Source organism: Bombus flavifrons, chromosome 2, assembly GCF_040668555.2.
Source record: "Bombus flavifrons isolate JBK064 chromosome 2, iyBomFlav1_principal, whole genome shotgun sequence".
In the NCBI taxonomy this organism is placed as follows: Eukaryota; Metazoa; Arthropoda; class Insecta; order Hymenoptera; family Apidae; genus Bombus; species Bombus flavifrons.
The window spans coordinates 12,173,100-12,200,990 of record NC_138443.1 but is presented as its reverse complement, the minus strand read 5'-3'; the positions used below and the strand labels follow the sequence as shown (position 1 = coordinate 12,200,990).

At 38.0% G+C, this 27,891-nt stretch overlaps 1 protein-coding gene across 4 annotated transcripts in view; it reads right to left on the bottom strand.

The window, feature by feature from the left end:
* The window catches only part of Ten-a (Teneurin-a transmembrane protein), a 708,522-nt gene extending 695,088 nt beyond the window's left edge, over positions 1 to 13,434 (bottom strand). For 3 of the 4 annotated variants that reach the window (XM_069130210.1, XM_069130252.1, XM_069130246.1), the window contains exon 1: positions 12,055 to 13,434. The gene's annotated coding sequence lies outside the window, so the exon portion shown is untranslated. The remainder of the gene's footprint in view (positions 1 to 12,054) is intronic. The other variant, XM_069130260.1, reaches the window with a different exon arrangement.
* Between the last annotated feature and the right edge of the window lie 14,457 nt (positions 13,435 to 27,891).

Below are 27,891 nucleotides of genomic sequence, written 5' to 3'. Positions count from 1 at the left end.
CGGATTTTATTTGGTTTAGGAATTTTTATTTCTACAAGAAATTTAATTCCTGTAAAACAATTAATTTATTGCTTGTAATTTACTTTTAATTTTTCCATTGTATGCTTTTAATATAGCTTCATTAATCTTTGTATACACAAATTTAATAGTACAATTACATTATTTTAAAAATATTAAATATTACAAAGTATCTAAAATGATTTTAGTCGTCACATATTTTCCTCCATGTATTCTATTTTATATGCCTACAGCTGATAAATAAATGGTACTGAAACTCGTTCTGAAACTTCGTTTCTGACTTTTATTCAACTCGGGCACTGAGAAAACACGGTTCCATCCAAGTAGACCATGCATGAAAAATTCACTTGACAGTATCGTATTTATTCCATTAAACTAATGAATTTTCATTAATATTACTTGTTCATGTACCCGAATGTGTCGAAGGTATATGTATGTATAATGTATAGAGACGCACCATTACAACTCTCCTCATTTCTAATTTACTGTGCGAGAGATGTTGTTACAAAATAATGACCCAAGCCAACAAATTCTACCTATATCACAAATTAAACATTATTACGTATTTAGAATTCGATTTACTGTCAAACGTTACATTTAAACATCATAGTATAATTTTCTAATCGAGATACATTGGTCTGCTTAATATTATCAAAATCGTACATAAATACTTACCTACTTTAAATTACCTTATTATATCAATAATCAGTTTCTTGTCATTATGTTTTATTCACTCCGTCAACTAGGAAAAACGAGTTAACTTTCTATCCCCTTGAATGTAATTATTTCAGATTATTTAACACTTTTACAATCTCACTAAGATTGTAATAAAAACAAATTAATCTGTTTGTATTGATCTTTGACTTGCTGTTCAAAAGAAATTTCTCATCGAAAAATAATCCGCTTAAAATTAGTATTTGTCGTATAAGCTGTATAGAATAACAAAATTTTAAGTCTAGAATAGACTAAAATTTAGTTTTTGTTCATCAACGCAAAATCATACAAGAAATGGAATAATCCCATCATGACTGGCGGAAGATCAACGAATATCACGATACATAGTACGTAGACACGGGGAACGACCGCGATATTCCGGCAAACTTCCGCCATTTCCGCGGGATTAATACAATTCCATGGAACTTTAACAATCCGCGGCGCAACTAGCTAAACTAAACAGATTTCGTTGTGCGAGGAAACGTCAATTCTGACGTATGCGTTTGATTTTAACGACTTGTATACACACCAATACCAGAGGTACCGAGGCTTGTTCGTAACTGACGGCTTGACGTTTGCACGCTGATGTGTACTGATTTTGGATTTCCATCCGCGGCATGCGGGGAACAGAGACGAATCGTGTATTCGCCGCGTCACGGGTAATGAGGAAATCATGCCCTGTACAATTAATCCCGGCCAAGTTGAAATCGTTTCAACGAAGCACCCTCGATTATCAAGCGCAAAACCGCCAAGACGATCGACTATCGAGGGTACGCGTATAATACCCAGCAACGATCTCGTTTGTTCCAGAGAATTTAAACGATCTTGGAAGATATTTAGTTCGGTAACGCGGTTTACTGTTCAAAATTTATTATATGTATGGAATGTTGCGGAATTACTTTGGTAGAAATTTAATAGGTAGACTGAAGAATAAATATCTGTAGAATAAAATACAATTATGGAAAATCTTAAAATCTTTGATTATTGACTAGCCCAACTACCCTTCAGACATTAGCGAAAAATCATTGCGTTTATGCGAGTACTAGAGGAAAACCAAGGTGATATAGGTAGAATGGATAGAGAAGAATTAGAGAAAATACCTAGCTAGGGAAAAGAAAAAACAAAATCCGCTGGCGAAGAACACGTTCCGATGAAGAAAAGGTCGTTAAAAGTGGAAAGACAAAGCGATTGAAAACTGAAACGAATAACAAATCCTCTTGGAGTTCTATTAATAAAAAATTTCAGCATTAAACTGAGGACGAACAAACCAAGAAAGAACAGAAAACAGGATACAAAGGTAAGGTAAAGGAAAAAAGGAATTGGTTAACGGAGCTTTATCCCCCTTGGTAGGCTAGATAACCGGACAGGTATTCTGATCGCGTATCAGAACGATATCACGTTCCCTAACAGCAATGCATAACGTGCACATGTATACGTGATCATGGGTGTAACGCAACGCAAAGAAGGGAGGCGACTGGATAGGCAGCCGGGGTGTAACAAATAACGCCCGCACTTATCTGAGTCATGCACTTTTCAGTGACAAGGGCGTATGATTTATTGCCTACAAGCTTGCTACAATGAGTCCAGGACGTGTTAAACTGACCGCGTTCATCATTAAAATTAATGGGTATTGGATACCGGCCGCATGGACGTATACATACATATATATTGTATATATATATATATGAAAGGGAGGCAGGGATAAGCGAGACAGATAGAGAGGCAAACTCCCGGGGACAAAAGGATCTCGTAATCATTTGGCCCTTCTAATTATTCGTCCCGCGTTCCGTGTGTTCCACAGAAACATATTTAAAAAAATATTCGTATTCTGGTAACAACAGAATGCGTGAAATATTAAAAGAAATATAGTATAGGGACATGTAAACTTGTAATACACGATAGGTTATGGGGAAGGGTTAGGTCTCTTGTGAAGGGTGAGTTAGCAAATTAAGGGCGTAATTGAGGGGAATCTCTTGTATTGATAATGAAGGGTTTAAACGATATTTCGAGGAAGCTTCGATGATATACTCCGTAATTAGACATGAGGAGAGCATGTATTTCAAGGGACGCTTTAATAAAAAATTAATATTAAAAAGTCGAAGTCTTATGAATACAAAACGACAACCTAAATGAAAGTTATGGAATGAAAGTTAATTAAAGCTGTTGAAGCTAAATAATCTTACACGAACCACCTTCGAATACAACTACGGATACCAAAAACTCGAGTGCGAATGGTAACACCGTATAACGAACATAATCCACGCAATCCAGACAAAAATTCATTTACTATAAACCACTTAATTCACGAATCTCCATTACCCAATCTTGCCCATTCAGCTCGTCGAACCCGTAATACTACCATCCCAGCCATGCTTTCTCCGACAACTCAGCCAGGCAAGGTCTCCGTCTGCGAAAAATTGACTTGAAAGCCGCAGAATCGCGGTACCCCTTGTTGTAGAAATTTCGATCGAGGGGCAGAGGGAAATGGTTTATTTTAACGCGATATTCGCCCGAACGTTTGAATAAAATTCACCTTAGACGTACAAAAGAGAATTGATGCTGCCGCGTCCCTCGGTTGAATTTTAAAGCAAAGTGCCGACGGCGGCATTGGCGAATTGAAATTCGTAATACGCGGCGGATGTAAAAACTCCGAGGTTCGTGTAGACGGGACCGCGTAAAAAGCACTTCCGGAACCGGCCGTGAAGTTCTACAATGCGTTGCAGCGGCAATTTACGCGAGAAGCCCGTTGCGGCGAGTTCTAGCTGCTGTACCGTCAATCGTACATACGTACTACACGCACTCATCTCAGGTGTTTAACGTTCGCCGTCACGAAATTGTCCCGGAAGCGACGGCGTCCATTGTGCCCGGCGAATATGAAACGTGTTAAACTAACCGCCAACATCCATTAAAATTAATGGGTATTGAATAGCGGAGATGGGGCGCACTGCAAGCCGAATGAAGTGCTACATCGTCTCTGGCCAGACGCTTGCCTCGTACCCGGTGAATCGCTGAAACCTTTCAGTTGGCGATACAAACTACCCCTGATCGAGCAAAAAACCTTGCTCGAGGATCGAGCCAGTAGAAATGGGAAAGTTGAGAGTACGTGTACATACATTAAATGCCATGGTTTTACTGATTTTTTTTATTAGTGTACATTTATCTTCGAATGCGATTATTACTCTGTGATTTATATAGGAATAAATTGCTGCTTTGTGATTATTATTAATTTACTATGATAGTGACTCTACATTTACTTTACTCGATTTTTATTAATTTAATATATATATATATATATATATTTGTGTTATTTGCGGAGAAATATAACTGTAATTAATCACAATCATTACCATTGTAGAATTTTCCAAACGCCAAACTCACTATTAAAATTTGCGGAGACACGTTTCTCAATTATATTTTCGAAATTTTCGGAATTGCAGCTAGAGCATCACGTTTAATTGCATGATATACAGTACACCCGTGTACAGCATCAATTCGCATTAAAATTAACACGCGATTAAGAATCAGCGCAACTTATCTGCCGCGAATACAACAGCGACGCTTGTATCAAAGAGATTTTGCTCGTTAATAACGACGAATAAACGCGCACAAAAACATCCGTAAATTCCCCGGAACGATTCGAGAGGAGGAATTCCATTTGAATAATAAAAGAACGCTTCTGTGGGCGAGTGGGTGGAGAGGTGGAAAGAGTAGAATATGCGAATGGAGAGTTTCTCGGAAGAGAACGCTAATTCAGGGAGGAAAGAAATCCCGCCTTCGCCCGGTAACAACAGCTTTTACGTTTCGCTTCTAGTTATACTTGACCTAGTGCCACCGGGCGCGGTAATCACTTTTCTTTTCCGATGAATTTCCCCTCGATATTCCCGGAAGTTGCACCGCGACAGCGGGACAGTAGACCGTTTGCCTTGTACGAAACTTCTGAGAAACGAAGCTCGATAATATACAAAGCAGTCGGTCATGCGAACCAATCGTAGATCACGGGCTTCTGCATAATAAGAAAGGAGAGGAATTTATCAATTTTCTACTAGTCAATTGCTGCTCTGTACTTTGTAACAGAGATCTTGTTGCATTTGTTTCCTGCTTTAAAGCTAACGAATTGCTTCGTATTTACTACACAGATTATCTCGAGCAACTCGACTCAAACTTTGTAATAGTAGAAGGCATAACAATTAAATTTTGAATATGCAAAATTAATAATATAATATCTGTGTTTCGAAAGTAAACGTTGAGAGAAACTTTAAAGATTCAAAGATTATCTTCACTGTATAAATGTAACAATTTTAATACAGAAGATGATGAATCCAAGTATAATGAATTAAAAGATAATAAATCTAAATAAATCTTGCAAACGTTTATAAATACCGGCGGATGTAGTTTGTTAAACGATGATTAAACATTCTATTCACTTTTACACCTGTTTTCCTATTATGTGTATTGAAATTCGCTCGATAAGTTGCGTAAAATGTGTAAATGAGAAAGCAATATCGTTTAAAGTCAGAAGTTTCTATTTCCAATTCCACTTCCATAAATTTCGTTACAAAACCGAGTAACGAGCCCCGCGGAATACGCAGCGAATTTCCTGGATTAAAAGGGAGGCGGTATTTTGTTAAAAATTTCGTTGGTATGCAGAAACGATACGAGCATTGCTTTACCGAGTACAAAGATGCCAGTACTGATTATGTTACGGATCGCGATCATATAATGTTATTCAATGTGGAAATCTCTATCGGTTTTTTAACGAAGCTACTTGCAACAGTGCCGAAAATGCATTCGGAAATTATAAATAATACCGATAATATAAACATTATAATACGAAATTGCAATTATAAATGGGCAACAGAACACGCGGAGAAGAGTTTTTATATAAATGTATTGCAATGCTTTTGCAATGCAATTGCTTTTTACTTTCATCAAGAATCTACGGTTCTTCTTCTTACTTCATAAATATAAATTTAAGTCGGCTACTATTTGTTATATTCATCGATAATGTTAAATTAAAATTTCGAATAATGTTACGACGTGTTGAATTATATATTTGTAACAGAAATTTCTACTACGAACGATACTAAATATATGCAAATAATTAAACTGCGAATTCACATTTCATTCAAAACTACGACCGAGAGTCTATTTAAAATTTTTGCTGAATATAAAATGTGGCTGCTTTTCATTATTTTTTAATCCTAAAGTCGACCATCAAAGATAAATTCAGATAGTTTTCGTTGTTTATGCTATATAAATTTCAAAAAACGATCGATCGTTACGAGAAACATCCGCGAGGCACAAAGAACACTTCTACTGTACATCACTGCACGAATGATGATTTGCATACAACGGTGCAGCGAAACGAATTCAATCTGTTAAACAAGCCATGGCTCGATCGCTCAAACGATCCCAGTGAGCAAGAAAAAAAATGGACCAAATCAACATCGAAAAAAATAAACTACAATCAGCCAACGAGCTAGGTGAACTCTTCCGATGTAACACAAAAATCAGTATTCCACTTCATAATATCAATACGACGAAACATACCATAAGTTAAATTACTTCTGTCATCACGCACACCTCTGTCGTTCATCTGCACATCATACGCACTATTCTTCAACACTAAGATAAAAGACAATATTATAATTGGCTGACTGAAAAATCCCATTTCCTAAAATCAAGTTTTCGCTCGAAACACGCCTTTAAATGATTCTCACTGGCACTCACACGTACTTTATTTATCGTATAACCTCTCAAGCGAACAAGGGAAGAAGTCCTCAGAAATACTTCATCCAAATCTTCTTTAAAACCTTCACATTAGCGCGCATACTCCTCAAAATTCGCTGTTCCTTCATCACTAATGATCCACGTTGCAACAATGAAATTTCGCGAACAGGTCGGAGATCATGGAACACAAGTGGAAACGACAACGAAGTAGAGAAACGCAATGGTGGAAGAGGACAGAGATAATGGACACGAGAAAGGCAGTGCGACGAGGAGCAGCACAGGTAAATCGATCTGTCGGCGCACGTAACACGCGGTTAAGTAGCGCGTTAAAACTCCGCGAACGTTCCGGGTATGCTTTCAGCATATTTGCATAAGACTCTACTTTGTGGCGCGTACACGCACACACGGTTGCGTTACACTCACAGTTACGAGGATGTCACATGGACGTTCGTATGTCCGTACGAAATGATGAGAAAATCAAGCCACCCGCCGCCCGGACTGCGTTTCTACGAGATGTATAACGATTAGTTAAGAATCTGATTGCACTTATTGAATCACTCTTAGAAAGAAAGAAGGTTTCATGATCAATCATTCGTGCATCGACGACGATCGCGTGACTCCGTTTAGACATTCCTCGGGGCGAAATTGAAAACTCGCGTGGAAATGTTTTCCTTCCTCTTATTTACTCGTTACTGACGATCGATGCGCTGCTCGATTATAACAGGATTGAATGAAGATACCGCAACAGTATGAAAAGTGATAGAAATTTAAATATTGAGGAATACAGCTTTCTTTGATTTCAGCGTGAGACTTTATCTTTCATTGATCAAGGCAGTTAATTTTGGTTGGCAAAAAGTGACACGTGAGAATAGAGAACAGATAATGAATAGCAAGAGGCGATGCTATTTTGCAGTTTCCGGAATAAAAGCGAATTCGTTCTAACGCGAAAAAGGGGAATATTTTTAGTTATAAAATGCAACAGGATATCAAAATGAAGCCAAGATTTCTTCAATAATTGAGAAATATTACTTTAGATTTAATAATTGACTGTTTTAAATAAAATGGATAAATTTTTGTATGTAGTCATTGGAAACGAAGTTATAAAAATCGAATAATTAAGAGTGACGAATACCAAATATATTAAAGGTATCCAAGGAAAGATACTTTCTAGTTTAGATTAATGGTGAATATAGAAGAATTATAAATTTCTGTAATAAGATATATCCATATATATATTCCTTATAACTAGACAATATCCTGAATCATATAAGAAAATACTAAAAATTCTCGATAATGAATCTTCCAATTCTCAGGAAATATTACCTTCTTCTTAGAATCTACGTGTTATAGACCAGATATAGAAATCGGAGGAATAACCTTCAATATTAAAAGCTTTGGCTGCCAGAAAAATGTTACAAACATTTGAGAAGAAACGTTTAAGTTCTCCCTTCTGTCTCTTACTATCTCCCTCTCTCTTTCTGACACGCATTCACGATTCGCTGGCAATTTAAAATAGTGCCGTTTGCATTTCCCTCTCAATTACGGAAATATCAAGCAGAAACGCCGAGAACTTAAAGTATCCCGAGCATAGTTAATTTCTATTACATTTGTATATTTAATCTTCTCTCTCGGAGGAATAATCGCGTCGACGGGTCAGAGATTTCGGAACTTTTGATAAAACTGTAAATAACGGCGACGCGGCCAAAGCTTAACTTTTACCAAGAGTTCGCTGGCCTCTCCAATTAGCGACATTTGTTGAAAAAATTATCGGCAGAAAATGCATCTGTGGCCTACGCAATGTCGCTTCAGGTTGAGTATGTCTCGTTCGTCTTCCTGCCAAGTATTGGACGACCGAGAATCCTCTTTTTAATTTCAATCAAAAACTCTATTATTTATCATAGTAATATTTAATCTGCGTATACTTCGCTATCCATCGTGATTGTGTATTTCTAGCAGTTGGTTAAAGAATTACTTTTTTCGTAATAAAAGTATTCAAAGCAAGCTCAAACGATATGAATTCTCAATTTGAATATATTTTATCGCTTGAAAAGAGACTTTTGCATTGCACTCTCTTAGAAACAAACGTCGATTTCTTCCGTTTCCCAGCCGGAGTTTCAACAACATCAAGGGATTTTAGCGACATCGGGAGATAAATAAAACGCAGCGTTAAAGCGCAGTAAAACGTAGCATTAAAAACTCGTCCTCTCTCTAAACATTGCTCTCAACATTGCACGACCTCAACAAGAAAAAAAAAAAGAAGAGAAAAAAACGGAAGGAGAAGAAAAAAAGAGTTCACCTTTTTGTAGAGCACAGGTCAAGCAATAGAGCGACGTATCGTGCCACATTCTTCTTTTTTTTTTTTTCATCGGCGTAAGCCTGCAGATCACCGTTAACGTTATATATCGAGTTGCAATACCAAGAAGAATTACGTCCGCTTTTTTCCTTTCTTTCTCCCAGTTGCCATTTAAAAACGTCATCGAGCCGATATTAATAGCTATTAAAAGCGACGGTGGACTTGTAATCGCGTGAAATCGAGTTACGCCACGGAAATTAGCCGCATACTCTGTAATAAAAACGATTACTCGAATAACTTGCGGCTACTGGCGAGTTGTCACGTGACTGGATCATTTATGGCCGGATCATTGGCGATGCGCGGATAAAAGTTCGTGCACCATGTAACGAGCGGCCTCCGCGGTGGTTCGCCGCTTTGTAAAAGCGACCAACTTAATTTAATCGGTCTCGAAACGCGCGCGCACACACCTCGCCGATTTAATCGGCAATTACGTTTAACGAATATCGCGCCGAGGCCATTGGCGGGTTTTGCAAAACGCGATTCATGGTCGCGTGGAGCCCGCGCGTTGTTTGACAGATTGTTTACGGAGATTTGCGGTAAACTTTACTTTTAATGTATTAGCAGCTGCTGCCATAAAATTGATATCGTCAGATTTTTATTTATTTTAATTCAGAATAATACGATAATCGATTACCCTAAAACATTTGTTAAAGAGATAAAGGTATTCTTCGATATACCGATTAAGTAAAGCAGATGTAAGAGAGAGAGAGAGAGAGAGAGAGAGAGTCAAGCTTTGAACCATTGCAAAGTAAATACAGTATTATGGCCGCAAAGTTGAACGTTATTTGAATTAAGAATGACTGTAAAGAAATAGGAGAAAGATGTTAGAGCTTGGATATATTCTATACTTTCTGGAATACTTTAAATATTTGCTGTAGGTAAAGACCTTTTTTAGCGTTTCGATTATTAATATAAGATCCGCGGTACGAGTTTCTTTCGCCGGAATACTTTTCATAATATAGTACAGCTTTACATTATCTATTATCTTTCTAATATTTTAGGAGTTTCATCGCCAAAAGAGAGTACTGTTTACAAAGTAACGAGGTAATCAATAAATTTTTGAACGCCTTTAAAGGTTATAAACTACTTTTCTTTCAATGACTGCTTTACTGAGAAAGGATCTCGTAGTTTAAGTATGAATGTGTGACTGTTTAATGCTCTTAACTCTCAATCCTCTTTCAGATCTCTGGCTAACTGAAATCAATACTAATTCAACGTTAATACGCTCAAAATGTAAAAAATATAGTAAGGTACTGGAATATAATATCTATCACCTGGAACAACAAAATTTCAATTTGCATAAAATATCATTGCTCGTAATATTTTTAACATTACACGATTCTACAAAAATACTTGTCTATGTGTGTGGGAATATTTGCAAAAAATACTAGTTTTAATGATCATAAACTAATGACTAAGATAATCGTATAACTATTTTTATATCTTAGGTAGCTATGACTCTACTGAAGATAGTAAAATATTTAAAAATTCTGTGATTTATAAGTATCACAAATCCCTAAAATCCTATAAGAATATTTGTAAATTTCCTTCATGTCACGGCGCAGTGAAAAATGTCGCATAAAGCATACTAACAAAAGTACTACCGGAAGACGCGTGGAATTATCGTTGAAAAATGTTGTACCTGCGATTGAGGAACGTCGAAGCGCGAGAAACGAATAAATTCGGTCGCAAAATATCAAATTTATCCGTGAGAAAAGAGAGAGAAGCGGCGGAGGTGCGAGCTCGAAGCGGATCGGTACAGCCGCGTGGGAAAGTTTCGCGCGATTCTCGAAGAATTCGAAGGTTTGCGAGGGAAAGGAGCATCTCCTTTAGTTTCGAAGCTTTAAGAATACGGGGGCGATCTGAAAAATGGGTCGAACGTTTTAAAAGTGTATAACGCTCATAAAAATAGACAAGCCGCTAGCCGGTTAATGTAAATCCGCGAATCTGTTTTAATATATTTTGCAGACACTGAGAAATTGCTGTATTTGCGGTTAACGGCTTCAATATAACGTAAAGATATCATGTAACGTCTTGTATTGTGACAGGAACTATAAAATGTTTACAAAGAAATTCGACGTATATAATAACTTCCCGAAATAAACATGGTTCCGTGTTGAACGTGTTTCGGATTTATTTTAACATAGATCGCTACGTAGAATTTCTACGTTGATTTCTCTATCAACTGAATTCTTAAGTAGTATACCGTAAAATTGCTCAGACGCGTTCAATGGTACTGCACGTTTGAAATAAACTGAAATGATAAAAAGACGCACAAAGTGCATTTTTACACTTTTAGATCATCTCAATATTTTTATGGTAATATAATATTTGTAATTTGTTCAAATCCTCGTACGTAAACACAGGTATTTCATTGCAATGTTTCAACTTGAAACAAGAAAATATAAGAATTATATTTGCAGATCGCTACGTTGACGACTGTTCTGCTGTTTACCTTCACGAATGCTGCACACTCCCAAATTTTTTACACCGTTTTCCAACTAAACGTAATGATAAACAATACCTTATTGTAAGATTTTAAAATATAACAAAAGAGTACACGAAATCAATGCGCAAAGCCACATTAAGGAAATATTTTTTGCTTATTCTCGTGAATACGTCCTCTCAAATCCCCGCAACCCTCTTCGAAATTACTCGGTATACAATCGTTATTTCGTCGGGACGCTTCAACCAACCGTGTAAAAAAGCGTATACTCGTATCTAGGTCGTAGGGAATAGAACAAATACCGGAAATATAAAAATCATAACGAACCGTACCACTTTCTTCTCTCTTTAATACGTGACTCAAGCGATGCGACGCGCGGCTCAAAGCGCCCATCGTTTAATTAAACGGAACATTTACGGGCGACTCCTGTTTCTTTGCGCGGGAATAAACGCAAAAGGGATTAATCGACATCGAAAAAACATTTTCCAAGTGTGTGTACATGTGAATCACCGAGAAAAGGGAATAAAAAAAGGTAAAACGATCGACACGATGTTTTCACGGTATCCGTAGGTGTGCCCAATTCATAGTTCTACTCTAGCCAATTATAATTTCATTCCCCGAAATTCCCATCGATTAATTCGAAGCAGCCGTGCTCTCTAATTAAATCCCAGCCATGCAAACCCGAATAATTCACGTTTGCAAATCAATCGAATCGCGCGGTAAAGATATCTCCAGCCGCCCGATATTCATATAGGTACGTATAGTTTGTATTCGTAACCACGAGAGAACTCACCTTAATTCGATGCTCTGGTTCCGTTTATCATTGATGCTGACGATCACGTCTCGAGGCTGTATGGTTTTGTCGTCGTTGCACTTTGTGGAGGTCACTTTGCCGCACAACAGTTCACCAAGATCGACCAAACGGCTCCCTTACTCGCGCGTCGCCGTATCACATACGTTGACGCGAGCTAACAACGGCATATATTAACGACAGCACCACGATGAACGATAAGGTTCCGTGGATGGACGCGCGGTTTAATCCTACGGGAATGTGACCGCGCGTACGCTCTCTACCGTCGCGTCGCTTCGTTGTTAAGAAGATATTAACCGATTCAGAAAACCGGGCAAACAGTTCTCATTTCACTGCACTTTTTCTCGTCGAAACACGCTTAGCCGCCGATCAGTTTGCCCCGGGACTTTTCAATCCTTTTACCCCTCACATGCGACGAGAAAGTTTCGTTCTCGTTTCACTTTCTCGAACAGCGACAAGACCTGTCCCCTGCGTAAACACGACTAGGATGCACGATTACGCGCTAAAAAACGAGTCGATCGAAACGATTCACTGATTTACGAACATTCACGAGTATATGTAAGATTATGTAATAGATAGAAGCTCGTGTCACACGTGATGAGACGATACAGTCCAAAACAAAACAACGTCACCAGCTGATTCCGCTTAACCGGTTGTTTAACCGCTGACAGAACGCAAACAGAACGCGACAAGGAGAGAACGAAGAGAAGAAGACGAATCAGCGCAAAGTAGGTAAAAGGAAACGCGTAAGAGGAACACACGAAAGGATAACGCGAACAGCAGAAACAGACAGGCGGTAACAGGAGCGTGTGTTTCACCGCGCGACGACGTAAACACTTCGCACGAAAGCTCTCGACTGGCTCGGCAGGGATGACCGAGCGGCACAGTTCAGTGGTTCGCGCAAGTAGCTCGGTAACGCGGCGTAACAGTGCGCAAGCTGTGCTTTTGTGCGGCAGATGCAGCCCCAGTACAATCGGTAAGCTGACAGTTACTCTCGCTCCCTTTTCACCTGCCTCCCGCCTTCTTCTCTCGCGTGCCACTATCGTCCTTCTCTCCTGCCTCTCCCGTGTGTATTTCTTCCTCGTGTGTCAACCTCTGTTAACGCGTGTTAATCTCGTTAACGTATGTTAACGCATGCTAACATGCGCACCCGTTGCCCGATTTCCTTTACGTTCGCACGTTGCCTGCCGTCGAGCTTCTTCTATGCGGGGCATCCGAGTCGAGATGCGAAGCAAAATCTCGAGAGAGAAGCGTGGTGGTTAGATACGAGAGATCTCGCGCGAACACTACGTTCTACCCTTTCCCTATCCGTCGTCGGACTGACGAACTCCGTGGTGAGACTGACCGTCCGACCTGTGTGTACCTGCGCCGCGGCAGAGCGGCCACGGTGGATCGCGAAAAGTAACTGGCGAGCCGACCGACCCCGATTGCCTCGAGTCTGCGCCCTAGCGACATTTCTCGTGTACCGGATATAAAATATAGACGCCAGCTACCGTGTACGTGTACCTACGCGTCTCGCGCTCTCCATTCTGCTCCATTCTGCTTCACTCTAGCTCTTCCAGCCTCTATACTCTATACTCTCTAACCTCTTCTACACCGTTTTCTTGCTCTCTCTTACTTGTTCGTTTTACTTTGCCACGCGCGCCTTCTACTATCGTCGACTATGGCGAGACTTGAAAAGGAAGAAACCTTCCACCTCCTCTTCCCCTTCCTTCCTCTTTTCTTTCCCTTCCTTCCTCTCCTCTTTCTTGCCTCCTCTTTCTCTTTTCCGCGCACAGCTTTTATTCGTTCGGTTCTTGCTTTTTCTTGCCTAAGCTCTCCACTTTGTTTGCCTGTTTCCTGCTTTCTTCCTAACGCTTCTTCTTCTTCTTCTTCTTCTTCTTCTACGTTCCGTGCCGTCTGTTTGCTCTTCTGATCCCTCGCCCGTCTGTTCGCGTGTCCCTGCCCGTCACCGCTAGTATGCGCTGCTAGCTTTCTTAATCGTGTTGCCATTACAATCTTAACGCTAGTCGATTACATCGAAAGGTATCGAAGCGTCGCCAAAATCGAGACGGTTGAGTTCTCGCGTGTCGAATGAAGTTCTCAATTGGTTCGTGGTTTCGTTAGAGGTAGACCTGGTTAAGTAGAAACCCCGGTTTTGCTGGAAGTTCGAATCGAGTCGTTGTTTCTTGAAAATCAAAGTGGATCGAGTTTCGTACAAAGGTTCAGGTGAAATGTCCGTACCAAGCGGTCGTATTGCAGTGTGTCACTTGCGGTTCATTTTGAGCTTATATTTGCATTAATTTCAGATTAAAGATACGGCTTTAAGGAACTTTAGTAACTAAATTTTTACTCGAATTGAAACGTTTTGTGTATTCAAATGCATTGACATTTGTTTCCATAAATCGATTATACTTCTTAATTGGTTTTTGATCCCGAGATTATATTTATCAAACTTTGAATTAGACTGATTTAATTTGATTATATTCGATTATATTCTTGGAAATTATATCAAAAGATGCATTTTTACCGAATAATGTCTAAAATCAATTTATTTATATATTTTTCGTACATCTTTGTCTCATTCTTCTTCTTAATTGGTATCAACGCGATATTTATATTAGTTCTTGATTAGAACTAGCTAATTAGGTTAGATCCAAGTTCAACAGATTTCTTGTACATGTTGCTTTAAAATCGCTACCTAGTCAATCACAATCTAACCCCAATCTGTATCGTTATTTTGATCAATTTAAGAATTTCGAAGGTACTGATACCTAAATAAAATATATCTTTGGAACGTGTGTATCTTAATACGTCAATAACGAGATTTTCAGTCGCACAGTTGTCGCCGGTCGTTAGGCCTGAATTGGATCTGATTTAGGAGCTGGTTAGGTCGGGGTTAGACTACGGGGTTAGACGTAGACTACCTGTGGGTCTGGACTGGGTTACGTCCGGATGAAATACTGCTCTCGTACACGTTGCCAGGATTCCCCCCGAAATAGACTTGTCATTTCCTTGGGAGAGTTTGAGTTATGTCTAAATTAAGTCCAGGGCTAAGCAAACTTCTCCATGAAGTTAGCAGAAGGTTCTTTTGAAATCGAACTTGTCATCTTTCCCGAGATCAATAGAAGTCGATCGTCGAATGTCTTCTATCCAACATTGACAAGTTAGCTAATTAAGCTAGAAGAGATTTTCTACTTGTTTCAGGTAGATTAAAATTCAATATGCAACTGGTTGCTTCTGTTCGACATGTATCAAGTAGCACAAGGACTTCGATGGAATGGTGAGCCTGTTCTGGTTAAACCAACTCGTCTCATCTTCACGCAACACTGGTTGGAGTTTAGCTGATGCTACTTCTGGAATGCGAAAGAATGAGTAGTACCCCATTAATGTTGAATACTGTTTTACTGACTAAATGATACTAATATATATCAATAGCCTAGTAAAATTCTTTATGGTCAATGGAATTAATCATCATGTCCTAGTCAAATGAATTAATAAAAAGGCGATGATGTCATTTACTCTTTCCGTTAACCTCTGATAGTTGTTATAGAGGGTAGAAAACACTGGTTTTTGAAGATACGCGTCTTGATAGTCTGAAAACTTAAGTTCGAGTAATATAATACTAACTGCCCGACATCGACATTTCCCACGGTTCACATTCGGAACTCCAACTCTCCTTTATCTATCTCGTGTCTGAATTAATTTTGAAAACAGCTCTACGCGCTCCTTTTAGCGGAGCTTCCTTCGCGCCGGTATCGCCTCCTCTTTTTACACCGAGCACATAGTAATTTTTCAAATTTGCAACAGCGCTAGTTTCGCGGTAGGTCGCGGAATATTTTTTGCGAACGGTTATCCTGTTTATGCGGTGAACGCGAAATTTCAGCGCGTTACCCGCCTAACACGATGAAATATTTTAACATCGTTTACACACGAACTAATTTCGGAGTATTTTTTCTTTCGCTGTTTCGCGTGCATCAATTTCTTGCGAACATTATGAATTTCCTAGCCGCCCAAGCGGAAGGGCTTTACCACCACGAAAAAGGGGCGAGCCCGGTGTAATTATGTTTATCACCGACTTTAATATACATATTTATCAGCGCGTTTAAAGCGTGATTCAAGTCAGAAGCGGGTAAGTGGGCAACGCTATGGAAATGTTTACGAGGGACACGAAGCTGTATATCCTTGTCGAATATGAATCCATAAAGTACCTACATGACAATACACTTGTCTGCTTTTTTCCTTCTTTCTTCTTTCTCTTTTTCTCTTGTCAATGAAACGTCCAAGCGAGAGTAACCAAGGGATACAAAGAGCGTAACGAGCCACGTCTGTAGAATATATTAACGCATCGGACATTCGTTTCTCATCGAGCGGGTTGTTTCTCTTTCTGTTTATCGCTACGTGCTCTATATCAGAGCACATACAAAATGCGATGTCACGACGATTAATCTGAGATTCATATCGCCCGTTTAAGTAACTTTTCACTTCTTCAGGGTAATATAGTTCTGTAGTTGTTTGCGATAACGGGACGGGGTTCTTTTAACGACAAAGATTTTACTTTTTATTTCGTAATTAAAAAGAGAAACAATGAACGGATACATATCGTGCAATTATCGATTAATATGCATATTTCATGCATATTTCATGAAAACTATAAGTCGTTTTTTTTTTTTTTTAATAGAAATTCTTTAGAATTTCGATAAAATACCTACTACCTCTGTAAATTTTCGATATTCGGCATTACCCTCGCTTTAAAATTATTCATAAAGAAAGATTACTCGCCGTTATTAGATTACTCTACGTTAATACTCCAACGATAGAACTTTTTTCTGGCGTTGAAACGCCTGAAAAAGAACAAGCAAGGGATGGAACAGTGTAACAGGCCACGCCTATAGAATACATTAACGCATCGGACGTTTGTTTCTTTCGGGGCTGGAGCAAACAACAGCGTGTAGCACGCGGCGTGCACGCGCAATGCAAACAACGCGCGGCGGCGTCCAATTTGCGAACGTTACCTTGAACATCTCACGTATTAGCGAGACAGTGGGTCAAATAAAGTTACCCGGGAAATCCAAGCTCGCGCTTAATTTCGCGTCGTTAACAGGGATAATTTAAATCTCGCCTTGTTCGTAGTTTAACTTCGGAACAATGTGCATCGCGATGCTGATCCGCAGATCCTTCCGTGGAGCTTACATGTTTCGATGCTTTCGGAGGTTCAAACACAGAATGACTTAGGGACGTACTTGAATATATATATTTGCGACTTTTATCGTAGACTTTAACACTCGACTATTATTTATCGTCGGAGTACCTAATTTTGCAGTCCACTGATGATCTACTAAATTAATTTTTCATTATAACTGATATAATCTTCAGACTTTCCCGTTGATATACATGTCACATTATATAGAATAAATGTAAGCATACGAGTATTTTCGTGAACCACCGCAATTAGGTGAAACCCTATTTCATACCACTAAGTTAGAAAGATGGAGTGTTAAAATTTTCCACACGTCTCTTCATCCTTCTGCTCTAATTAATTGTTAGATGGGCTGCGAGAGATGATTTAAACGTCACACTATGGTTAATGGGTCAAAAGGAATTCACAGTAGATTTTTCGTGGGCACAAGATATTTCGTAGTGCTCACATGTAGAATATTATATAAGTATAATCTAGAATTCTCGTCATAGGGATATTCCCACTTCCGTTTTCATGAAAAATTCTGTTTAACTATAAAGAATATTTCAATCAAACGTCACTTTCCGCACTGATCCAAACGAAAATGGAATTTTATATCGTATGTATCTCATAACTAGATTTATTTGGTGAAATTCTCTGAACGAAATCCATAACAAACATCAATAAAAGAGAGAATTATAACATCCAATCTCTGAATGAAATACAGAAAATGTTATCAATTACTAAAATAGTAATTAATAGTACCAAAGACTATAATTCATTTAAATGGGGTTTAAAAAACGATCAAAATTTCCAGTAAGAGTATCTTTCTAACCGTTAATGTTCGACATTATATTTACACGGCACGTATTCGGTATAATCTCCTCTATCGACAAATAAATTTCCCTGTACGTGTTATGAAACACTCTAAGTATAATATATAAACGCTGCTTACGAGTTGATTTTCGTGGGCGCTCGAACCATACCCTTGGATCTCGGTGCTCTCTGATTTCGTCTAAATTATTCGCCATATTATATTGACCGAGTGTATCGCGTTGGTATTACACAGTTTGTTGGCGGACAAAGTGAATGCGAGAGGCCGTTTCTGTCGGGTCATTACATTTCGTTAATGCACGGGACTCCATACAGAATTCATAGCTCGATGAAACGCATGGACATAACCGCATCTCTTTCTCTCTGCCCCTCTTCTCTTCCCTTTCTGTTCCGTGAAAGCACGTAATCTGTAATTCGACGTTGAATTTCACACTGCTATTGGCTCTTTAAACATTAATCGTTCAGTCACTTATTTGGCATGGCACGACCACGATTTGTTGGATTAAGTAGAACGAAAAGATATCTTGCGATCAGAAGTGGGATCGAAGTGCGAGAATTTTAAACCGATATAATTTATTTCCAGCCATCATCTTGCAAAACTTGAATATATTTTCGTTGTTCGTGTTAAAATCTGTCAAACACCAATCGTCATTAGTTTGGCAATTACTTAATTAACAGAACAACGAAAAGTATCGTATGGTTTATAATACAGATCGTTGGTTACATTTCTCTCTGTGGATGTTACAATGGATGCTCGGCGTGTTGCGAGTTAATTGCGTCGTCGTGTGCCTGTAACGAACGCCTCGCGGCTTTACTCTTTCGCGAAATCCTGTTATTTCGTGTTATTTCGCGTTGCAACGGAGAAAACAAAAGTTCTAGACGAGAAATTCCACGTCTATGTATATATATAAATATATATATATATTTATTTATATAATATATATATATATATTTATCGCGGTATGTTTGACGGTGGAGTGACAAAAGTGGAATGAGGAGGAAAGGGAAAGGCAGGAGCAGAGTGTACTCGCTCCTGCTCGAAAGTTGACAATTTTAGATCTTAAAGTTCGAGAGTAAATCTTAACTTCGAGGGGCTGAAAGTGGAATCAAAGTTTTAAGTTTTGCCTACAAGTTTTATCTTCCTAGCGTCATTTACACGGCGGAGAAAAAAAAGGGGGACCGCGCAAACAGCGGGACAGATTTTACCGCTCGGAATTCATCTGATACCCAACGTGTGCTCGTTACTTTTTCAGGATGTAAAAAGTCCTGAGAAGGTGCAGTTTTCAGAGAATAGATACGCCAATAGTATGGAGATAATAGAATTCGGTTATACGTGTAGCGCTCTTTCTCGCGTTGCAAACGAGTCGTTGAAGTAGAATTAAAAATACGACCTCCGTTGGAAATATAAAATTAGACAGTTAAAATTACGTACGAGAGTTAGCCCCTGTTTCAAGTGAACATGAAATTAGTCGGATATAATATTCTTCCGCATTTGTAATATAGTATGTATATACTAGCGAAAAGTACAAGTATTTAATAAGCCCTGATAGAAAAGTGAAAATGAAATCGTCACGTACGGTGAAACGGTGGGAAATTAATTGACGATTAACGTTCCTACGCCCGTATCTGATGGCGCGTGCATGATGTAACGTGAAAACGTTAATTCCTGCAGGATGTACACGTCGAGAGCTGTGTGCACCTTTGCTGTTTCACCAAACCGTGGCACGCCTCGGAATAGAGACCAGCAAACGGGGAACCTCGACATCATTCTAATGCATCAAGCCACGTGCACGTGTATCGAACAGACTTCGTGCGTAACGAGACAGCCGTGTTCATCGTGATAATCTGGCATCGAGTTGCAAGGAATTACTCGGCAAAGTCACGTACCGGCGGAATCTCGGTAATTTTCTAAAGAGAAAGGGTTCAGTGCGTGGTTAATTGCAACGAATCACCGATAATCATCTCGGAGAGTAGAAAATCTTCGATTTTACGGATTTGTTGGATAAAAATTTTAAAGCGTTCGTATCATCATTTAAAATCAAGTAGAGTAATTATTGTATCGCGCTGCTGCGGATGTAAATGAGATTTTTAAATGTAGATGAACGATTCGGGAAATGAGAGTTCTGTTTAAAGGGTTGGAATAGCGAGAAGCGATTATCTGAGAAAATTGAGAGGTTCTTATTTTGTAAGAAAATTACAGATGCTGATGGATTCTGTAGTCAAAGGTTGTTGGAATGCTTAGTTACATTTTATCGTTACAGATATGAAAGCGAACTTTAAATGTTAACTGTAATTGAAGAGTTCTTGTTAAACGTGGATAAGATTTATGGGTAAAAGTTTATCCTCTGCAAAGACAGTACTCTTTAGGAATATACTCATTCTAAAATAAAACCAAATGGTTAATACCATTTAGAGTATATTATAAAAGTTTGTCAATAACTCTTGCAATAACATATTTACAAAAGTAGAAATATTTCAAAAATGCAGTCCCTGATTATTTTATATTTTGTTGCCTCTTTGACATATACCATAATCGCCGCAGTATTTAACACGTATGCTTTATGTTAGGAAATGAAGTACATCAAAGAAATGTAACAACTAATGAAATACAGCTGCACATTTTAAAAGCTGAAAAACATAATTTCCACCGCGGTTAATTGATTGAAAAATAACAGCACTGTACCTTAGTTGTATTATTACAAATTTTCAGGTTAATTCTGTGCAGCTCGTAACTTCTAATTATACTAAAAATGGAAGATCCTTCAACATTCGTCTCATAAACTAATCACTTGCATCCTCCGTATTTAATTGTAGCATCATCCATTTAACCATAACAAATAGGTCTTACCAGTCTCATCATCTTCTACTTTAACTCGGGGCCGTTTAACCCGTTTCGCCTTAATGCTCGACAAGCCTCCCTAAAGTCGCACCCTAAGTCACCAGGATTAACCACGATTGGCTGGTGGCCGATACGATTTCAACGAAGATGGTCGTCGCCGAATTCCAAACCAAGCCGAACTTCGATTCCCTGAGGAGTCGGCCAGACAACACAAATCGCCCGGAACAGTCTCTGATACCGGTCAGATAGGCGAAACTCGAGGTTGAAGCTAAAGCACCCTGAACGTCGACGTCCACATCGAAGCCCAGCCTAGGTCGACCATCTTTGGATTCGATCGATGCTTATCCCAACTCGGTTCGATCGAATACGATCCAATAGTTGGATGTTGTTGCCCGACAGTTTCAATGAGTCGATTCGAACGCCGTCCGAAATAGGTTTATACGATTCAGGTACGTTTAATCATGTATTCGATCAACGTCCAAGCGATTCGATGACTGATAGTAATTGATCAGACGCTGAAATAAGATCAATCGGTTTCGCTCGTTGCTTGTATGTACATAAATATTTGACAATATTGGTTATCTCAGTAATGAATCAAATTTTATTCTTCATTCGTCCGTTCCTTAGTCGTTCTTCACTTAATCATTTCTCCAATTTTTCTGGATCCTCAGGAAGGAAAATTCTTTAATCTTTTTTAACTTTTTATTATTCGAAATAATTTTTGCTCTATGGTAATCATAATCGGTTGGATCATAATCGTTGCGACACAATTTTGGAAAACTTCTCCGCTAAATTTCAAGGCACGTACCACAGACCGATCTGTTTATTATATTTTCTGAGACAACGGGCAAGTTACAGATTTTCTGTATGCATCTCAAATCCCTTGAACCGTTTAAGCAGTATAAAAGTTGTTGTTACGTCCATGATTCTGAATCCAACTCGAACAAGTTGCGTTAAACATACGGCCGAGTAATAATTCCGTCGTTTAGCGGTACAGCGTGTCGGATAAAATTGCCAGTCGTAAATTATGTCTATGGTTCTTTTTTTGCTTCCAGTTTCCCTCTGTCTCGGAGTCTTGAACGTTTATTGTGGTCATGTGATATTTTCAAGCGGCACAGGAGCGAAGCATTGATATAGAAAAATTGGTCGTCGGAACGGAAGGCGGCGACATGGGTAAAAATGAAAGGTAAGACAACCGAGTTTCTTGCGTATCATATAAGAAATATGATTCTGATTGTGTCTGACGCAATAACATCCCTTAGACAGCTCGTGCATGGCATGCAGTCAGGGTAGTCACTTGTTATGCATGATATATTGCGGCGTGCTTTCTACGTGTCTTCGTTATACCGCTGTTCATATCTCATCATCCCGTGATAGCTGGCTCTATTATGCGAATTTTCAAAATAACGTGCCAATTATCCGTGCGGAATCCACGGATCTGTAACGCCACCACGTATCAAATTGAACGTCGACGTTACGCAACTACACGAATTAGAGGGAATAATATATTGTAACAGGGAATGGAATGATGTAAGTAACTACGTATATTCCTTAAAATAATATGAAACTTTAATGAGAAATGATGCACCTTTGATATTTTTAATACTTTACTTTCAAATTTATTTCAATTTTTTTCTATTGTTCGCCTTAATCATCAGTACATCTTTATTTTTACGTGTCTTGTAAATTACTTACTTAACAACTCCATTATTGTATCGTATTCAAAAGACTCTCCTCGCAGAGGCGCATTGTGTAGGAACGCCATTCTTTCCGCGTTTAAAGCAGGAAAATTTATTTCGTTGTGTTCAAAGAGATAAGGGTTGAACGTCTCGAACGGGGTTGACTCTCTAATCTAAATCACCATCGAAAACGTTGACCTACATATTACGAGTGAACCTGTGTTAAGCTGGATTTTTACGTTGGTAATAAAGTCGTCGCGATAGCACGGGACACTTTGTGTAACCACTTATTGCTATTTAAGTAACACCATTATATTTAAATGCTAACACTTCATAAAGACGTTTCACTCCTACTATATTTCGTACTATAATCGTTTAGTGTTGCATCATTATCGAACTTCACTATTTTCTCTTCCTCTATCTCTCTTTTAGTTGGGGAACAGATAAGCTCGTTACTGATAACTCTATGAAAGTCAATGAATTGACAAAGGTCCGTGGTGATTTTTAGAATATGCATACCGTGTTGGTAACTCCATAAAAGCGTCATATAAAACTTCGAAATTGTGATTCATGGAAAATGTTTCATTTAAATCGGCTGCTATTTTCATGTTGAAGGACACAGAATCATGAAACATTCATGCAGCGCTATTAACCTGTGAGTGATCATTATATGAAGTGATTTTATGGTTGTAGAGCACAAGTTGTTTCGATCGATTAGTAGTTTTTACAAGGCAGGACGCAGATAGTATATTTATAATTAGCTCTAGTACGATGATAGTTTACAGTAATTCGTACCAAGAATATTAATATGATGAAAAATTTTAGATTTACTTCATGAAGTAATAGGATAATGGAAGGATTAAAAGAAAATGGAAGAGATGTGCTAGAACTTGTCTTTGAATTGTGTTCGTCATGAAAAAAGTACAGTTAAAATAAGTACTAAATATAAAAATGAAAAGTAAATGGTGAACATTTTATATAGTTAATGCCCAATATATTATTACGATAGTTAAAATTTATCTGACGTCATTTTGTTTGCGTGAATATAAATACACCACTTCTGCAACTGAGCATCTCCTCTCTTCAGGCAAATATAGCTACAATAATTGCAACAAAAGGAAATTTAATATGTTTACTCCTAATTAATTAGTACACAAATACCATGTAATTACACTTTGCATTCATTGTGGCTTAAAATTTCAATTTCTTTGGTTTTATATACGGTTACAAAGCAGTTGGATAATTTAATATAATCTGCTTCAAAACTATGCTATTAAGGTTGTATAATGGAAGTGCCTTTTTATACTGTAAGTTTATATATCTGACACACTTCATTCTCTTATCGTTACACGTGTTTCATTTCATCGTATTTTAATATAGAACCCAACGTGCATTGTGTACATTCTGCAACCATAGCTACATGAGAACAGATTGTTAAAACTAAGTAATTTCTTTAATTATATAGCATACATTTTATGTTCTGCTTCCGTACATTAAAGTATTACGATTATAATATACTAAAATATAAAACGCGCCGTGCGGTTTCCATAAAGCACTAATTATTATTCCAGCATACACGTATGAAGTACGACTAAGAGTAAAGTGAAAATGATGCATAAAAATAAATATTATATGAGCAATTTGAATATTCAAATAAATATTATTGATTAAATAAATAATTGAATGATCCGTCTCATAAGTTATTCGATATTATAAGTCAAATGGCCAATATTCCAGAAGATGGCGACTATTTATATCTTCGCGCAAATGACAGCTTTCGGATCGCGACATTTAAGATATCTGTGGCATATATTGATTTTCGTATAATTTCTTTGAAATGTTAACGATACTTTATTCAATATATTGTCTATACATGATTCAATTTTTGGAGAACCTACGGAAATAGAAATGTTCATCTTCAAAGTTGAAGGTTTTAACACGTACTTCCTATAGTACGCCGTTGCAAAAACTGACTTTTTGACTAATTATAGAAAAACTGTCGTTACAAAGTTATTAAAAAACTAATATGTAAAATGGCTAGAAAAATTTTCTTTTAAGGAAAAATTTAACTCATTATTTTTTTTTTTTTTTTTTTTTGAATGAAAGTAATGTAAAATATATAATATCGGTGTGCAAAATGTCGAATACATGTATGAAGTGTCCGTTATGTTCATTTCTGAATTGTTTGTTAATGTGCACGCATAGAAAATACATACAGCCAAGAAACTTCTTCCTAGAAGGAGAATCTCAGACATGCGTGAAGAATATGACTTTCGAGTCTCAACATGTTTTACTTTTGAGGGACATTGTTGCACTAGAAATACCTTAACAAAATCAACTTGGGCTACGCGGAATATTTTTGTTTATGCCGGCGTTTATATAAAATTAGGAGGGTGCAATGGAATGTACATTAGATTAGATATCGCCCGGTGGAGCCCTCGCTCTCTATTTCTCCGTGGAGTTTGAAGTTTATGTTTACCCTAACTTCGGCAAAGAATGTATCAAGTGTGTACTATCCGTCTCGAGAGTTTTACAGTTACTATGAGCCACCGGCGGCAGTGCCGCACGAAATATTCTGATTAAACGTCGGGAATGCAGCTCTCCAACTGCAAACAATAAACATTTCCGGCTTGATGAAAATTCTATTGTACGATGAATTTCTTCCGCCGCGTTCGTCCGGTCAGAATTATTACTATAATTAAAAAGGACAAGAATGCGATAACGGCTGGCTCTTATGACGAATCGAAAATAGATTTTAATAGATATATAGGACAGTTAACTGTTCTTGAACTCTTCGTGACTTTATTTAATAAAGATTTATTGACGGTGAGGTATGAAGTTATATATTTAAATAATTGTCAGAAAGAAATTAATGTTAATTTAGTTAGAAGAGTATTCTCATGTTCCTAAATTATTATTACGAATAAATTATTAAACAATTTGAAATATCTCTAAACTAATTTAGCATAGCAACTGCGCTTACTTTGTTCACGGACTGTCTGTCTCTAAAATGCAAGAAATGGAATTCACGTAATATTCATATGAAAAAGTTTATAAAAATATCACGTATTCGATTAGTCTATCATTATTGCTCCAGTATTCAGAATTTAATGAAAACTTGCTTTAGTGATTTGACAAAAAATAGGTCATGAAGTCAAACATTTTTTCATAAGGATAAACCTAGCTTGTGAATAGCCTTAAACAGATAGAACTTACCACTTTCTTCGTTTCTTGTATTTATTCAAAAGCTTAAACGTCGAAAAGGCACGTGGCATTTTTACACGTCGATAAGGGCTGAGCGACGCGTAACTCCTTTCATATTCAATAATAACGTCACGCCACAACGTAGCGACGCAACTTTGAATACGTATATATCAAAAGTTGGAAACTTATAAGATGTCAAGAACTTTCTAAGATAATACAACACGACGCGAACGCGTTCTGGCAGCGGAACCACCCCTTTCTTCCCCTTTCGTTCCTTTACCTTCGCCAACAACTTTCCCAATTTGCTATCTATGACTGCGACTACAGATTCTAACTCGATACACGGGGGCCTTTTAATATTCATTAAATCGCAGCCAGCTGTCTTGAACGTCATTTCACGAGCCGCTTCGTTGTCGGATTAACTCGTTTGTCGTCGAAAGCGCGGTGACGTCCGTCGTCGAATATCCAATTTTCGCAGAACAACGCGTGCTCGCTGAGAAAATATTATAATACTGCGATCAAAGGTTTCCCGTTTTTAAAGCAATACGCAATCAGCAGCAGCCAAGCATAACCGAGTATCTTTCCAATGGATTTATGAAACGTTTAACCACGAACGGAAAAGCCCGAAATAATTTTTCCTGATACTCGCTGGAAAATATTTCCTTTGCCTCGTTTCCTCTTTCGGCATCGAAATTATTTTTTGGTACTACCGTGATTTTTACTTTTTCTTTTTTTTTTTATTTTTCTGTTTTCGTCGAAATGTTGTTTCCGTAACTCTGTTAACGCGGAGAAATTAAAAATTGCTCGTGTGTATTTCATAGTATACGATTCCCGCATTTTTCTAAATTTTCTCGCGAATTGCTCTACTTCTATTCTTTTCCGCTAAATGAACAATTTTGCGAACGTTCTGCTAGCGAAATATTTCAGCCAATCATTGCATTGGCAAGTACATTTCCAATATTCAGAAAATAATGATTTGAAAAATACGTATTGAAACACCATTCGTACTTTCATGAAACAAATCATACAAAATATTATTCCTAGAAATTGTTACTAAAGGATTCAGTTCCATCAAGTTCACCTTAAAGCCAGGGTGACTATCTTGCAGTAGAGGATCCAGTCAGATCTTTGTAACATGACGCATCGATAAGTGAATTTTCAAGACTTCAAGCAGAAGGGTTTTACGTAGGAAGATGTTCGTTAAGACCATGGTTACAGGCGTGCCAGAAAGAAAGCATCGTTTTTAACACACTATTGCGGCGCGCACCATGAATGCATAAAGCGGCCCGGTTCTACCATGAAATTTTCATAACTCACGCCACTTACCGTGAATTTATGCTCGGTCTGGCCGCATTGCCAGTATTACCCCTCGCGTTGCGCGACATTTTATCCAACATTTATGATCACTATAAGCTAAGATCGTTACCCCTATGCTCGTATTTTTCACCATTATCGGCTAATAGGGCCATAAGTCTTCGTACGACACAAATGAAAAAACGCGCCGACCACGCATCCTTATAATGATCCTCACCGCTACGATACGTCGGACAATTTGGCTTTAAAGACAGTGTATCCGTTGCTGGGTAGAAATACAGCTCGACTAAATTATGTTACGGTACGGGAACTGACGTGAAAGAACCTTCGTAGAAAGGATCAGTTACTGAAAAATTGGAGGTGATTTTCATAATGGCACCTTTTGATTTAAGTTTTTTCAATATGATATGTGTGTGTTTCCTTAGACGAAATTGTAACGTTGTAACGTAGCTTTGTGAATTATCCTTTATAGCACGAGTACAGTAGTATCAGTGTTAAGTATAAATAATATGTTCGTGTATAGCGTTAATGTTAATTAGAATAGTATCAGTAGTGAAATCGGTACGTAGTATATTTAGTATTGGCAGTGTGCCTGTATCAGTATTAATCCAGGTGTAATAACGGGTATATATATATTACATCCTATGTTAATGCGATAAACTTTTCACCAATACAGCATCAAACTTAAATAAAGTAACTTCTGTATTTGACAAAAATTATACAACTATAATAAACTCATCGCGAATTCAAATGCAACTCTACGTTTGTCATCAGTGAAAATTCAAGCCATA